This window comes from Poecilia reticulata, chromosome 2 (genome assembly GCF_904066995.2).
Source record: "Poecilia reticulata chromosome 2, P_reticulata-male-v2, whole genome shotgun sequence".
In the NCBI taxonomy this organism is placed as follows: domain Eukaryota; kingdom Metazoa; phylum Chordata; class Actinopteri; order Cyprinodontiformes; family Poeciliidae; genus Poecilia; species Poecilia reticulata.
Window position 1 is genome coordinate 30,405,076 of NC_088831.1, and position 12,964 is coordinate 30,418,039.

At 31.7% G+C, this 12,964-nt stretch overlaps 1 protein-coding gene across 1 annotated transcript in view; it reads left to right on the plus strand.

The window, feature by feature from the left end:
- Window positions 1-12,964, plus strand: part of pdk1 (pyruvate dehydrogenase kinase, isozyme 1) — a 32,658-nt gene that overhangs the window by 16,815 nt on the left and 2,879 nt on the right. The window lies entirely within an intron of this gene.

Sequence of the window (12,964 nt, forward strand, 5' to 3'; positions counted from 1 at the left end):
TGTTTTTTGTACATCATAGTTTAGTGGGTCTCATATTTGTTGTTTGACAACACAGTCTAGTGTGTGTCACTTTGGTTCTTTTTTTGACATCATGGTTTAGAATGTTCACTTTGGTTGTTTTTTAACATCAGTTTAGTGTGTGTCACTTTGGTTCTTTTTGACACAGTTTAGTGTGTGTCACTTTGGTTGTTTTTGCATCACAGTTTAGTGTATGTCACTTTGTTGTTTTTAATCATAGTTTAGTGTGTGTCACTTTGGTTGTTTTTTGACATCACAGTTTAGTGTGTGTCACTTTGTTGTTTTTTTGAATCATAGTTTAGTGGTGTCATTTTTGGTTTTTTTTGAATCATGTTTAGAATGTCACTTTGTTGTTTTTTGACCATCACAGTTTAGTGTGTGTCACTTTGGTTCTTTTTTGACATCAATAGTTTAGTGTGTGTCACCTTTGTTGTTTTTTTAGAAATCATAGTTTAGAATGTCTTCTTTGGTTGTTTTTTTGACATCATAGTTTAGTGTGTGTCACTTTGGTTGTTTTTTGAATTCATAGTTTAGAATTTCTCTCTTTGGTTGTTTTTTGACATCACAGTTTAGTGTGTGTCACCTTTGTTGTTTTTTTAGAAATCATAGTTTAGAATGTCTCTCTTTGGTTGTTTTTTGACATCATAGTTTAGTGTGTGTCACCTTTGTTGTTTTTTGAATTCATAGTTTAGAATTTCTCTCTTTGGTTGTTTTTTGACATCACAGTTTAGTGTGTGTCACTGTTGTTGTTTTTTGAAATCGTAGTTTAGTGTGTCATTTTGGTTGTTTTTTGACATCATGGTTCAGTGTGTTTCACTGTTGTTGTTTTTTGACATCATAGTTTAGAATGTCTCACTTTGGTTGTTTTTTGACATCACAGTTTAGTGTATGTCACTTTTGTTGTTTTTGAAATCATAGTTTAGTGGGTGTTATTTTGGTTGTTTTTTGACATCATGGTTTAGTGTGTGTCACTTTTGTTGTTTTTTTAAATCATAGTTTAGTGGGTGTCATTTTTGTTGTTTTTTCAAATCATAGTTTAGTGTGTCTCACTTTGGTTGTTTTTTAACATCACAGTTTAGTGTGTGTCACTTTTGTTGTTTTTTCAAATCATAGTTTAGTGGGTGTCATTTTTGTTGTTTTTTGACAACACAGTTTAGTGTCGTCACGTTGGTTCTTTTTTGACATCATGGTTTAGAATGTCTTTGGTTGTTTTTTGACATCACAGTTTAGTGTGTGTCACTTTTGTTCTTTTTAGACACAGTTTAGTGTGTGTCACTTTGGTTCTTTTTTACATCATGGTTTAGAATGTCTTACTTTGGTTGTTTTTTGACATCATGGTTTAGTGTGTGTCACTTTGGTTCTTTTTTGTCATCATAGTTTAGTGTGTGTCACTTTGGTGTGTGTCACCTTTGTTGTTTTTTGAAATCATAGTTTAGTGTGTGTCTCTTTTGTTGTTTATTGAAATCAGTTTAGTGGGTGTCTATTTTGTTTTTTTTTTACAAAACAGTTTAGTGTGTGTCACTTTGGTTCTTTTTGACATCATGGTTTAGAATGTTTTACTTTGGTTGTTTTTTGACATCATGGTTTAGTGTGTCACTTTTGTTGTTTTTTGAAATCATAGTTTAGTGGGTGTCATTTTGTTCTTTTTTGACATGGTTTAGAATGTCTTACTTTGGTTGTCTTTTGACATCACAGTTTAGTGTTTGTCACTTTGGTTCTTTTTTGACATCATAGTTTAGAATGTCTCACTTTGGTTGTTTTTGACATCACAGTTTAGTGTATGTCACTTTTGTTGTTTTTGAAATCATAGTTTAGTGTGTCATTTTGGTTGTTTTTTGACATAATAGTTTAGTGTGTGTCACCTTTGTTGTTTTTTGAAATCATAGTTTAGAATTTCTCCCTTTGGTTGTTTTTTTGACATCACAGTTTAGTGTGTGTCACTTTGGTTCTTTTTAGACACAGTTTAGTGTGTGTCACTTTGGTTCTTTTTAGACACAGTTTAGTGTGTGTCACTTTGGTTCTTTTTAGACACAGTTTAGTGTGTGTCACTTTGGTTCTTTTTTACATCATGGTTTAGAATGTCTCACTTTGGTTGTTTTTTGACATCATAGTTTAGTGTTTGTCAATTTGGTTGTTTTTTGACATCATGGTTTAGTGTGTGTCACTTTTGTTGTTTTTTGAAATCATAGTTTAGTGGGTGTCATTTTTGTTGTTTTTTGACATGGTTTAGAATGTCTTACTTTGGTTGTCTTTTGACATCACAGTTTAGTGTGTGTCACTTTGGTTCTTTTTTGACATCATAGTTTAGAATGTCTCACTTTGGTTGTTTTTTGACATCACAGTTTAGTGTGTGTCACTTTGGTTCTTTTTTGACATCATAGTTTAGAATTTCTCACTTTGGTTGTTTTTTGACATCACAGTTTAGTGTATGTCACTTTTGTTGTTTTTGAAATCATAGTTTAGTGGGTGTTATTTTGGTTGTTTTTTGACATCATGGTTTAGTGTGTGTCACTTTTGTTGTTTTTTTAAATCATAGTTTAGTGGGTGTCATTTTTGTTGTTTTTTGACAACACAGTCTAGTGTTTGTCACTTTGGTTCTTTTTTGACATCATGGTTGAGAATGTCTTACTTTGGTTGTTTTTTGACATCACAGTTTAGTGTGTGTCACCTTTGTTGTTTATTGAAATCAGTTTAGTGGGTGTCATTTTTGTTGTTTTTTGACATGGTTTAGAATGTCTTACTTTGGTTGTCTTTTGACATCACAGTTTAGTGTGTGTCACTTTGGTTCTTTTTTGACATCATAGTTTAGAATGTCTCACTTTGGTTGTTTTTGACATCACAGTTTAGTGTGTGTCACTTTGGTTCTTTTTTGACATCATAGTTTAGAATTTCTCACTTTGGTTGTTTTTTGACATCACAGTTTAGTGTATGTCACTTTTGTTGTTTTTGAAATCATAGTTTAGTGGGTGTTATTTTGGTTGTTTTTTGACATCATGGTTTAGTGTGTGTCACTTTTGTTGTTATTTGAAATCATAGTTTAGTGGGTGTCATTTTTGTTGTTTTTTGACAACACAGTCTAGTGTGTGTCACTTTGGTTCTTTTTTGACATCATGGTTTACAATGTCTTACTTTGGTTGTTTTTTGACATCACAGTTTAGTGTGTGTCACCTTTGTTGTTTTTTGAAATCATAGTTTAGAATTTCTCCCTTTGGTTGTTTTTTGACATCACAGTTTAGTGTGTGTCACTTTGGTTCTTTTTTGACATCATGGTTTAGTGTGTGTCACCTTTGTTTTTTGAAATCATAGTTTAGAATGTCTCACTTTGGTTGTTTTTTGACATCACAGTTTAGTGTGTGTCACTTTGGTTCTTTTTTGTCACCATAGTTTAGAATGTCTTACTTTGGTTGTTTTTTGACATCACAGTTTAGTGTGTGTCACTTTTGTTGTTTTTTGAAATCATAGTTTAGTGTGTCACTTTGGTTCTTTTTTTACATCATGGTTTAGAATGTCTTACTTTTGTTGTTTTTTGACATCATGGTTTACTGTGTGTCATTTTTGTTGTTTTTTGAAATGGTTTAGAATGTCTCACTTTGGTTGTTTTTTGACAGTTTAGTGTGTGTCACCTTTGTTTTTTAAATCATAGTTTAGAATGTCTCACTTTGGTTGTTTTTTAACATCACAGTTTAGTGTGTGTCACTTTGGTTCTTTTTTGACATCATAGTTTAGAATGTCTTACTTTGGTTGTTTTTTGACATCACAGTTTAGTGTGTGTCACCTTTGTTGTTTTTTGAAATCATAGTTTAGTGTGTGTCACTTTGGTTCTTTTTTGACATCATGGTTTAGTGTGTGTCACCTTTGTTGTTTTTTGAAATCATAGTTTAGTGTGTCTCACTTTGCTTGTTTTTTAACATCACAGTTTAGTGTGTGTCACTTTTGTTGTTTTTTGAAATCATAGTTTAGTGTGTGTCACTTTGGTTCTTTTTTGACATCATGGTTTAGAATGTCTTACTTTTGTTGTTTTTTGACATCATGGTTTAGTGTTTGTCACTTTTGTTGTTTTTTGAAATCATAGTTTAGTGGGTGTCATATTTGTTGTTTTTTGAAATGGTTTAGAATGTCTCACTTTGGTTGTTTTTTGACAGTTTAGTGTATGTCACTTTTGTTGTTTTTTGAAATCATAGTTTAGTGTGTCATTTTGGTTGTTTTTTGAAATCATAGTTTAGAATGTCTTACTTTGGTTGTTTTTTGACATCACAGTTTAGTGTGTGTCACTTTTGTTGTTTTTTGAAATCATAGTTTAGTGTGTCATTTTGGTTGTTTTTTGACATCATGGTTTAAGTGTGTGTCACTTTTGTTGTTTTTTGACATCATGGTTTAAGTGTGTGTCACTTTGGTTCTTTTTTGACATCACAGTTTAGTGTGTGTCACCTTTGTTGTTTTTTGAAATCATAGTTTAGAATTTCTCCCTTTGGTTGTTTTTTGACATCACAGTTTAGTGTGTGTCACTTTTGTTGTTTTTTGACATCATAGTTTAGTGTGTGTCACCTTTGTTGTTTTTTGAAATCATAGTTTAGTGTGTCTCAGTTTGGTTGTTTTTTAACATCACAGTTTAGTGGGTGTCATTTTTGTTGTTTTTTGACAACACAGTCTAGTGTGTGTCACCTTTGTTGTTTTTTGAAATCATAGTTTAGTGTGTGTCATTTTGGTTCTTTTTTGACATCATAGTTTAGTGTGTGTCACTTTGGTTCTTTTTTGACAGTTTAGAATGTCTCACTTTGGTTGTTTTTTGACATCACAGTTTAGTGTATGTCACTTTTGTTTTTTTTGAAATCATAGTTTAGTGTGTCATTTTGGTTGTTTTTTGACATCATGGTTTAAGTGTGTGTCACTTTTGTTGTTTTTTGAAATCATAGTTTAGTGGGTGTCATTTTTGTTGTTTTTTGACAACACAGTCTAGTGTGTGTCACTTTGGTTGTTTTTTGACTTCATGGTTTAGAATGTCTCACTTTGGTTGTTTTTTGACATCACAGTTTAGTGTGTGTCACTTTTGTTGTTTTTTGACATCATAGTTTAGTGGGTGTCATTTTTGTTGTTTTTTGACAACACAGTCTAGTGTGTGTCACTTTGGTTCTTTTTTGACATCATAGTTTAGTGTGTCACCTTTGTTGTTTTTTTAAATCATATTTTAGTGGGTGTCATTTTTCTTGTTTTTTTACAACACAGTTTAGTGTGTGTCACTTTGGTTCTTTTTTGACATCATGGTTTAGAATGTCTTACTTTGGTTCTTTTTTGACATCACAGTTTAGTGTGTGTCACTTTGGTTCTTTTTTGACATCATGGTTTAGAATGTCTTACTTTGGTTCTTTTTTGACATCACAGTTTAGTGTGTGTCACTTTGGTTCTTTTTTGACATCATAGTTTTGTGTGTGTCACCTTTGTTGTTTTTTGAAATCATAGTTTAGTGTGTCTCACTTTGGTTGTTTTTTAACATCACAGTTTAGTGTGTGTCACTTTGGTTCTTTTTTGACACAGTTTAGTGTGTGTCACTTTGGTTCTTTTTTTACATCATGGTTTAGAATGTCTTACTTTTGTTGTTTTTTGAAATCATAGTTTAGTGGGTGTCATTTTTGTTGTTTTTTGAAATGGTTTAGAATGTCTCACTCTGGTTGTTTTTTGACAGTTTAGTGTGTGTCACCTTTGTTGTTTTTTGAAATCATAGTTTAGAATGTCTGACTTTTGTTTTTTTTTGACAAAACAGTTTAGTGTGTGTCACTTTGGTTCTTTTTTGACATCATGGTTTAGAATGTCTTACTTTGGTTCTTTTTTGACATCACAGTTTAGTGTGTGTCACTTTGGTTCTTTTTTGACATCATAGTTTTGTGTGTGTCACCTTTGTTGTTTTTTGAAATCATAGTTTAGTGTGTCTCACTTTGGTTGTTTTTTAACGTCACAGTTTAGTGTGTGTCACTTTGGTTCTTTTTTTACATCATGGTTTAGTGTGTGTCACTTTTGTTGTTTTTTGAAATCATAGTTTAGTGGGTGTCATTTTTGTTGTTTTTTGAAATGGTTTAGAATGTCTCACTTTGGTTGTTTTTTGATAGTTTAGTGTGTGTCACTTTGTTGTTTTTTGAAATCATAGTTTAGAATGTCTCACTTTTGTTTTTTTTTTGACAAAACAGTTTAGTGTTTGTCAATTTGGTTGTTTTTTGACATCATGGTTTAGAATGTCTTACTTTGGTTGTGTTTTTGACATCATAGTTTAGTGTTTGTCAATTTGGTTGTTTTTTGACATCATGGTTTAGTGGGTGTCATTTTTGTTGTTTTTTGAAATCATAGTTTAGTGGGTGTCATTTTTGTTGTTTTTTGACATGGTTTAGAATGTCTTACTTTGGTTGTTTTTTGACATCACAGTTTAGTGTGTGTCACTTTGGTTCTTTTTTGACATCATAGTTTAGTGTGTGTCACCTTTGTTGTTTTTTGAAATCATAGTTTAGAATGTCTCTCTTTGGTTGTTTTTTGACATCATAGTTTAGTGTGTGTCACCTTTGTTGTTTTTTGAAATCATAGTTTAGAATTTCTCCCTTTGGTTGTTTTTTGACATCACAGTTTAGTGTGTGTCACTTTTGTTGTTTTTTGAAATCATAGTTTAGTGGGTGTCATTTTTGTTGTTTTTTGACAACACAGTTTAGTGTGTGTCACGTTGGTTCTTTTCTGACATCATGGTTTAGAATGTCTTACTTTGGTTGTTTTTTGACATCACAGTTTAGTGTGTGTCACTTTTGTTCTTTTTAGACACAGTTTAGTGTGTGTCACTTTGGTTCTTTTTTTACATCATGGTTTAGAATGTCTTACTTTGGTTGTTTTTTGACATCATGGTTTAGTGTGTGTAACTTTGGTTCTTTTTTGACATCATAGTTTAGTGTGTGTCACCTTTCTTGTTTTTTGAAATCATAGTTTAGAATTTCTCACTTTGGTTGTTTTTTGACATCATGGTTTAGTGTGTGTCACTTTTGTTGTTTTTTGAAATCATAGTTTAGTGGGTGTCATATTTGTTGTTTGACAACACAGTCTAGTGTGTGTCACTTTGGTTCTTTTTTGACATCATGGTTTAGAATGTCTTACTTTGGTTGTTTTTTGACATCACAGTTTAGTGTGTGTCACTTTGGTTCTTTTTAGACACAGTTTAGTGTGTGTCACTTTGGTTGTTTTTTGGCATCACAGTTTAGTGTGTGTCACCTTTGTTGTTTTTTGAAATCATAGTTTAGTGTGTGTCACTTTTGTTGTTTTTTGAAATCATGGTTTAGTGTGTGTCACTTTGGTTCTTTTTAGACACAGTTTAGTGTGTGTCACTTTGGTTCTTTTTAGACACAGTTTAGTGTGTGTCACTTTGGTTCTTTTTTTACATCATGGTTTAGAATGTCTTAATTTGGTTGTTTTTTGACATCATGGTTTAGTGTGTGTCACTTTTGTTGTTTTTTGAAATCATAGTTTAGTGTGTGTCACCATTGTTGTTTTTTGAAATCATAGTTTAGAATGTCTCACTTTGGTTGTTTTTTGACATCGCAGTTTAGTGTGTGTCACTTTGGTTCTTTTTTGACATCATAGTTTAGAATTTCTTACTTTGGTTGTTTTTTGACATCACAGTTTAGTGTATGTCACTTTTGCTGTTTTTTGAAGTCATAGTTTAGTGTGTCATTTTGGTTGTTTTTTGACATCATGGTTTAGTGTGTGTCACTTTTGTTGTTTTTTGAAATCATAGTTTAGTGGGTGTCCTTTTTATTGTTTTTTGACAACACAGTCTAGTGTGTGTCACTTTGGTTCTTTTTTGACATCATGGTTTAGAATGTCTTACTTTGGTTGTTTTTTGACATCACAGTTTAGTGTGTGTCACTTTGGTTCTTTTTTGACATCATAGTTTAGTGTGTGTCACCTTTGTTGTTTTTTGAAATCGTAGTTTAGTGTGTGTCACTTTGGTTGTTTTTTGGCATCACAGTTTAGTGTATGTCACTTGATTTTTTTTAAATCATAGTTTAGTGTGTCATTTTGGTTGTTTTTTGACATCATGGTTTAGTGTGTGTCACTTTTGTTGTTTTTTGAAATCATAGTTTAGTGGGTGTCCTTTTTAGTGTTTTTTGACAACACAGTCTTGTGTGTCACTTTGGTTCTTTTTTGACATCATGGTTTAGAATGTCTTACTTTGGTTGTTTTTCGACATCAAAGTTTAGTGTGTGTCACTTTGGTTCTTTTTTGAAATCATAGTTTAGTGGGTGTCCTTTTTAGTGTTTTTTGACAACACAGTCTTGTGTGTCACTTTGGTTCTTTTTTGACATCATGGTTTAGAATGTCTTACTTTGGTTGTTTTTCGACATCACAGTTTAGTGTGTGTCACTTTGGTTCTTTTTTGACATCACAGTTTAGTGTATGTCACTTTTGCTGTTTTTTGAAGTCATAGTTTAGTGTGTCATTTTGGTTGTTTTTTGACATCATGGTTTAGTGTGTGTCACTTTTGTTGTTTTTTGTAATCATAGTTTAGTGGGTCTCATATTTGTTGTTTGACAACACAGTCTAGTGTGTGTCACTTTGGTTCTTTTTTGACATCATAGTTTAGAATGTCTCACTTTGGTTGTTTTTTAACATCACAGTTTAGTGTGTGTCACTTTGATTGTTTTTTGGCATCACAGTTTAGTGTATGTCACTTGTTTTTTTTTAAATCATAGTTTAGTGTGTCACTTTGGTTGTTTTTTGACATCACAGTTTAGTGTATGTCACTTTTGTTTTTTTTTTAAATCATAGTTTAGTTTGTCATTTTTGTTGTTTTTTGACATCATGGTTTAATGTGTGTCACTTTGCTTCTTTTTTGACATCATAGTGTGTGTCACCTTTGTTGTTTTTTGAAATCATAGTTTAGTGTGTGTCACTTTTGTTGTTTTTTGAAATCATGGTTTAGTGTGTGTCACTTTGGTTCTTTTTAGACACAGTTTAGTGTGTGTCACTTTGGTTCTTTTTTGACATAGTTTAGAATGTCTCACTTTGGTTGTTTTTTGACATCACAGTTTAGTGTACGTCACTTTTGTTGTTTTTTGACATCATGGTTCAGTGTGTTTCACTTTTGTTGTTTTTTGACATCATAGTTTAGTGTGTGTCACTTTGGTTGTTTTTTGAAATCATAGTTCAGTGTGTGTCATTTATGTTGTTTTGTGACATCATAGTTTAGAATGTCTCTTTTTGGTTTGTTTTTTGACATCATAGTTTTTTAGTATGTGTCACTTTGGTTGTTTTCTGATATCACAGTTTAGAATGTGACATCTAAAAACAACTATGATGTTTTTTGACATCATAGTTTAGTGTGTGTCACTTTCATAGTTTTTTGACATCATAGTTTAGAATATCTCATTTTGGTTTGTTTTTTGACATAGTTTAGTGTGTGTCACCTTTGTTGTTTTTTGAAATCATAGTTTAGAATGTCTCACTTTGGTTGTTTTTTGACATGGCAGTTTAGTGTATGTCACTTTTGTTGTTTTTTGAAATCATAGTTTAGTGGGTGTCATATTTGTTGTTTGACAACACAGTCTAGTGTGTGTCACTTTGGTTCTTTTTTGACATCATGGTTTAGAATGTCTTACTTTGGTTGTTTTTTGACATCACAGTTTAGTGTGTGTCACTTTGGTTTTTTTTTGACATCATAGTTTAGTGTGTCTCACTTTGGTTCTTTTTAGACAGTTTAGTGTGTGTCACTTTGGTTGTTTTTTGGCATCACAGTTTAGTGTATGTCACTTGTTTTTTTTTAAATCATAGTTTAGTGTGTCATTTTGGTTGTTTTTTGACATCATGGTTTAAGTGTGTGTCACTTTTGTTGTTTTTTGACAACACAGTCTAGTGTGTGTCACTTTGGTTGTTTTTTGACTTCATGGTTTAGAATGTCTTACTTTGGTTGTTTTTTGACATCACAGTTTAGTGTGTGTCACTTTGGTTCTTTTTTGACATAGTTTAGTGTGTGTCACCTTTGTTGTTTTTTGAAATCATAGTTTAGAATGTCTCACTTTGGTTGTTTTTTGACAACACAGTCTTGTGTGTCACTTTGGTTCTTTTTTGACATCATGGTTTAGAATGTCTTACTTTGGTTGTTTTTTGACATCACAGTTTAGTGTGTGTCACTTTGGTTCTTTTTTGACATCATAGTTTAGTGTGTGTCACCTTTGTTGTTTTTTGAATTCATAGTTTAGAATGTCTCTCTTTGGTTGTTTTTTGACATCACAGTTTAGTGTATGTCACTTTTGCTGTTTTTTGAAGTCATAGTTTAGTGTGTCATTTTGGTTGTTTTTTGACATCATGGTTTAGTGTGTGTCACTATGGTTGTTTTTTGTAATCATAGTTTAGTGGGTCTCATATTTGTTGTTTGACAACACAGTCTAGTGTGTGTCACTTTGGTTCTTTTTTGACATCATGGTTTAGAATGTCTCACTTTGGTTGTTTTTTAACATCACAGTTTAGTGTGTGTCACTTTGGTTCTTTTTAGACACAGTTTAGTGTGTGTCACTTTGGTTGTTTTTTGGCATCACAGTTTAGTGTATGTCACTTGTTTTTTTTTAAATCATAGTTTAGTGTGTCACTTTGGTTGTTTTTTGACATCACAGTTTAGTGTGTGTCACTTTTGTTGTTTATTGAAATCATAGTTTAGTGGGTGTCATTTTTGGTTTTTTTTGACATCATGGTTTAGAATGTCTTACTTTGGTTGTTTTTTGACATCACAGTTTAGTGTGTGTCACTTTGGTTCTTTTTTGACATCATAGTTTAGTGTGTGTCACCTTTGTTGTTTTTTTAGAAATCATAGTTTAGAATGTCTCTCTTTGGTTGTTTTTTGACATCATAGTTTAGTGTGTGTCACCTTTGTTGTTTTTTGAATTCATAGTTTAGAATTTCTCTCTTTGGTTGTTTTTTGACATCACAGTTTAGTGTGTGTCACCTTTGTTGTTTTTTTAGAAATCATAGTTTAGAATGTCTCTCTTTGGTTGTTTTTTGACATCATAGTTTAGTGTGTGTCACCTTTGTTGTTTTTTGAATTCATAGTTTAGAATTTCTCTCTTTGGTTGTTTTTTGACATCACAGTTTAGTGTGTGTCACTGTTGTTGTTTTTTGAAATCGTAGTTTAGTGTGTCATTTTGGTTGTTTTTTGACATCATGGTTCAGTGTGTTTCACTGTTGTTGTTTTTTGACATCATAGTTTAGAATGTCTCACTTTGGTTGTTTTTTGACATCACAGTTTAGTGTATGTCACTTTTGTTTTTTTTGAAATCATAGTTTAGTTTGTCATTTTTGTTGTTTTTTGACATCATGGTTTAATGTGTGTCACTTTGGTTCTTTTTTGACATCATAGTGTGTGTCACCTTTGTTGTTTTTTAAAATCATAGTTTAGTGTGTCTCACTTTGGTTTTTTTTTAACATCACAGTTTAGTGTGTGTCACTTTGGTTCTTTTTTGACATAGTTTAGAATGTCTCACTTTGGTTGTTTTTTGACATCACAGTTTAGTGTACGTCACTTTTGTTGTTTTTTGAAATCGTAGTTTAGTGTGTCATTTTGGTTGTTTTTTGACATCATGGTTCAGTGTGTTTCACTTTTGTTGTTTTTTGACATCATAGTTTAGTGTGTGTCACTTTGGTTGTTTTTTTAAATCATAGTTCAGTGTGTGTCATTTATGTTGTTTTGTGACATCATAGTTTAGAATGTCTCTTTTTGGTTTGTTTTTTGACATCATAGTTTTTTAGTATGTGTCACTTTGGTTGTTTTTTGATATCACAGTTTAGAATGTGATATCTAAAAACAACTATGATGTTTTTTGACATCATAGTTTAGTGTGTGTCACTTTGGTTGTTTTTTGACATCATAGTTTAGTGTGTGTCACTTTCATAGTTTTTTGACATCATAGTTTAGAATATCTCATTTTGGTTTGTTTTTTGACATCATAGTTTCGTGTGTGACACTTTGGTTGTTTTGTGACATCATAGTTTAGAATGTCTCTTTTTGGTTTGTTTTTTGACATCATAGTTTTTTAGTATGTGTCACTTTCTTGTTTTCTGATATCACAGTTTAGAATGTGATATCTAAAAACAACTATGATGTTTTTTGACATCACAGTTTAGTGTGTGTCATTTTTCTTATTTTTTGACATCATAGTTTAGAATGTCTCTTTTTGGTTTGTTTTTTGACATCATAGTTTAGTGTGTGTCACTTTCATTGTTTTTTGACATCATAGTTTTTTGTATGTGTCACTTTGGTTGTTTTTTGACATCATAGTTCAGTGTGTGTCATTTTGGTTGCTTTTTGACATGATAGTTTAGAATGTCTCATTTTGGTTTGTTTTTTGACATAATAGTTTATTATGTGTCACTTTCAGGTAGACAGATGTGCTCATCTTCTCTATTTAAATCTAGTCATTACTGAAAGCCAATATGGTATACAGACTTCCTAATTTGCACTCTTTTGGTTGAATGCAGTATTTATTTCCACTTTGGCTTTATGTTGTTTAGTTTTTATTTAAGTACGTTTTTTGTTAATGGAGACTGAGAATCAATTTTATTTTTGTTTTTGGTTGTTTTGTTTATTTAGTTTATCGGTTCCAGTGTTGTGTGTTCTTTTGAAAATAAAGTGTATCTATCTATGGCAGGAAATCGCATGCATTATTACGTCATTTCCATTAAATCAGTGTCAAAAGGTCTTGAAACAATATTATCGTTTATCGCAACAATTTTTCAGACAATTGCTCAGCAAAATTTGTTAGCGTGACAGGCCTTGTCTTTTCAGTAAACCTCCTGCAGCCATTTTTGAAATTTTTTCCTCTATAAAGCTACGGACAAAACAATAATAAACGCTCCACACCCACTCCTCCATGCTCAATAACCAACCTGATGCAAGATGTTGCTTATCTGCTTCTACAAGTAAAACAAAACT